At 41.9% G+C, this 4061-nt stretch overlaps 1 pseudogene; it reads left to right on the forward strand.

Annotated features, from left to right (window-relative positions):
• LOC109230054 lies at nt 2916-4061 on the forward strand (annotated as a pseudogene).

Genomic DNA, 4061 nt, shown 5'->3' on the forward strand with positions numbered 1-4061 from the left:
GTGCACAAGGTATTAATAATAATCATGTTAATATGTGCTCGTGGAATTTCTATATAATTGCATAGTTCAAGCAATTCAACATATGAAGAATAAGCTCTCATTCCTTCACAAATATTCATAAATCTAAGCATGATCTCTAGCATGAATAAGAGAGCGAACGTAGATATATAAGCCAAACAAATCATAAATCAAGATGAGCACATAATCAAAACAATTCATTAAGTATCTCAATTCTATCCCGGATATGATATAAACTTGGTGCGTGCATATACGCTTGCCACCTTAGATATACACCACCAGCAATACCTTAAACACATAGCAATCAAGTCAATCCTAAGTGGTTTCCTTCTTAACAGGTTAGCCGAGAGACTTACCTCTTCCTTGGCTAGCTTCAACCTCAAATCACGTCAAACCCTCGTTCTAACCCTCCAATCACGTAGATCCAAGCCAAACATCAACCAAGAAAGTCAAACATTGTTATAGGATACGATCCCGATCCATAAAGATTTGATCTTTGATGAATTTTTCAAAAAGTCAACATAAGTCAATCCAGGCTAGCGTGTCCGAAATCTGATGATCCTTAACCTGTCGAGTCCAAATCGGTACTCAAATCTCCAAAATACTTTCTTAAAGTGTAGATAAAAATTCTAAATTTCCTTTCAAATTTACACATTTTAGGTAAAGAAATCCATATAGATTCTTGATATATAATCATAAATAGGTAGAAATTACTTACCATCTTACCTTGAATGAAAATCTCCATGAAAATCTCCCCTCTCCAAGTCTAAGGCTCAAAAAATGAAAGAATGGGTAAAAATACCGTAATCACAACATAGGCCCACAATCGCAAAAGCCAACCGACCAACCTTCCCATTCACAAACACGAAGGCCAACGCGCCCCCAACTTGCTCTGACTCAATCCAAACGCGATCATGACCATGTGAATGTAGAGAACATACTTACAACAATTTGCAAACGCAAAATTTACCATGCGAATGCGAAGCACATATATCCAGCTGCGAAACATACTACGCGAATGAGACCTACTGACTCAAATGTGTATCCCAAATACTCAGCTAGCCAAGATCCTTCTACACGATCACGAGCCTATATCCGCATTCGCGAATCACTGCAAAACACCAGCAACTTAGCTGCTCCAAAACACATGAAAACGATCCAAAACCACCCCAAAACACACTCGAGACCCTCGAGACCTCGTCCAATCATACTACAAGTCCAAATACAATATCTAAACGTATCCAATGGCTCACAAAATCGCAAACAACATCAAAACCAAGAATCAAAGATAAAAAATATTCTCTTAACTTTCAACCATTCTAACTTCATCGAACTAGTCTGAGCCACACTTAGATATTTCGGATCACAATCAAACTTTGCACAAGTTCCATCAACTAAGTCAACCTATACAAGGTCTTAAAACCACTATAGGAATCCAATAACACCAAAGTCAACTTCTGATCAAACTTATGAACTCTCCAATTTTTCAAGTTGCCAACTTTTGACAAATAATAGAGCCAAAACCTTCTAGAAACATCCAAATTCAATTACGAACATACGCCCAAGTCCAAAGTCACCACACGAACCCATAGAAACCATCAAATCTCGATTCCGAAGTCGTTTGCCCAGAAGTTAAACCTTCGTCAACTCTTCCAACTTGAACCTTTCAAATTGAGAATTACTCTACCAAATCAATCTTGAACCTCTCGAACATCAGAATCAACCATTTACGCAAGTTATAATGCATCTTATGAAGCAACTCAAGGTCTCAAACCGCCGAATAAGAAAGCTAAAAATGACTGATCGAGTCGTTACAACGACTTTTTTCCTGTAATGATTTTGCTTTGTTCCCTTTATTCTCTAGTCTTATAAATTCGGATATGTATGGTCCACTAAAAAATGATGTGCTCTTTGCCACGAGTTTCTCCATTTTTATGGCTCAAACCGGATTTTTATTTTAAAGGTTGACAAATCTCATTCATCCCACCAGTCCACCATACCATTTAGGTACGTAATATTGTTTCAAGACCTTTTTATTAAAGACTAATGTGTTAGATTAGCCTTTTTGCACTATTCAAACATATAAGAAATTTCGTCGTGTATCAGGGCAGCCTTTCTCCACTAAATCAATGTCAGCCATTGCCATTTTTTAAATCAACACTAAAGAGCTAAACACCCAAAAATCAACCAAAAAGAAAAGCCACAGCCAGCAAGTCCATGGAAGGTTTAATCCTCCAAGCCATGAAGAAATAGAGGCCTCACAATTATAGTTCCACCTCTAACTGGAGCCACCACTTGCTCCTCGGAACTCATGACTCCATCGACTGATCTAGAACTCCATTGGAGTTTTAGCCTGATCTGGTCAATAACCAGGCTACAGTTGATAATCTCTGCCATCGGATCAAAACCTGATGTTATTGATTACGTAAAAAAACAACTAGCACATAATTTGTACTTTTTTGTGTTTCAAACTTTACTACTATCTTGTTGTATCTAGCGTTATGTGGACGGCGACGGTGAAATGTATAAGGCAGTCGGCGAGAGAGGTGTTAGGGGTTTCGAAGGGATACTCAGGAGGGCACCGAGGCAACTGGTAGTGTGGAATGACGTGGTCCAGAGTAAAGTGGAGGTAAAGAAAGCGGCTTACCTTAAGTTAGTAGAGAGCACCGACGAGGAGCAGAGGAGAGCGAACAGAGAAATGTATAAGGAAGCTAGGAGGGAGGCGAAATTAGCGGTCACATAGGCTAAGATTGCTGCTTTCGGGCAGCTGTATAAGGAACTAAGGGGGGTGTAAAGGTTGGGATAAGAAGTTATTTCGGCTGGCCAAAGCGAGAGAGAGGAAGGCTCGTGATCTGGATCAAGTGAGGTGCATCAAAGATGAGGAATGTCGTGTATTGATGGAAGAGGCCCAGATTAAGCGGAGATGGCAGTCGTACTTTCATAGACTTCTGAATGAAGAGGGGGACGAAAACATCGTGTTAGTGGAATTGGGGCACTCTAAGAGTCACCAAGACTTTAGGTACTGTAGGCGTATTAAGGTGGAAGAGGTCGTGGGAGCAATGCGTAAGATGAGCCGGGGCAAAGCGATCGGACCAGACGAGATTCCAGTAGAATTTTGGAGGTATGTGGGTAGAGCAGGCTTGGAGTGGCTGACTGAGTTGTTTAATGTTATTATGGACGAAGAGGATGCTAGATGAGTGGAGGTGGAGTACGATGATCCTGCGGTACAAGAACAAAGGGGATATCCAGAATTGTAACAACTATAGTGGTGTTAAGTTACTAAGTCATACCATAAAAGTTTGGGAGATGGTGGTGGAAGGGAGGTAAGGAGAGCGGTGCCTATATCAGAAAACCAGTTCGGGTTCATGCCGGGTCGTTCTACTACGGAAGCTATCCACCTTATCAGGAGGTTGGTGGAACAGTACAGAGATAGGAAGAGGTATTTTCACATGGTGTTTATTGATCCAGAGAAGGCATATGACAAGGTCCCTAGGGACGTTCTTTGGAGATTCCTGGAGGTGAAAGGTGTGCCGGTAGCTTATATTAGGGCGATAAAGGATTTGTTTGATGGAGCTAAGACTCGGGTTAGGAATGTGGGAGGTGACTCAGAGCCTTTTCCGGTGGTTATGGGGTTACATCAAGGATCTACCCCCAGCCCGTTCTTATTTGCTCTGGTGATGGACGCACTGACGCACCATACTCAAGGGGAGGTGCCAGGGTGTATGTTGTTCGCTAATGATATAGTTTTGATTGATGAGACGAGAGGCATCGTTAATGAGATACTGGAGGTATGGAGACAGGTCCTGGAGTCTAAACGTTTCAAGTTGAGTAGGACCAAGATGGAATATTTGGAGTGCAAGTTCAGCGATGTGTCGGGGGAAGCGGACGTGGAGGTGAGGCTTGACTCGCAAGTCATCCCTAAGAGAGAGTTTCAAGTACCTAGGGTCACTTATCCAGGGAGATGGGGAGATCGACGGGGATGTCACGCACCGTATCGGGATGTGGTGGATGAAATGGAGGTTAGCGTCTGGAGTCCTCTGTGA

This window comes from Nicotiana attenuata, chromosome 7, assembly GCF_001879085.1.
Source record: "Nicotiana attenuata strain UT chromosome 7, NIATTr2, whole genome shotgun sequence".
NCBI lineage: Eukaryota > Viridiplantae > Streptophyta > Magnoliopsida > Solanales > Solanaceae > Nicotiana > Nicotiana attenuata.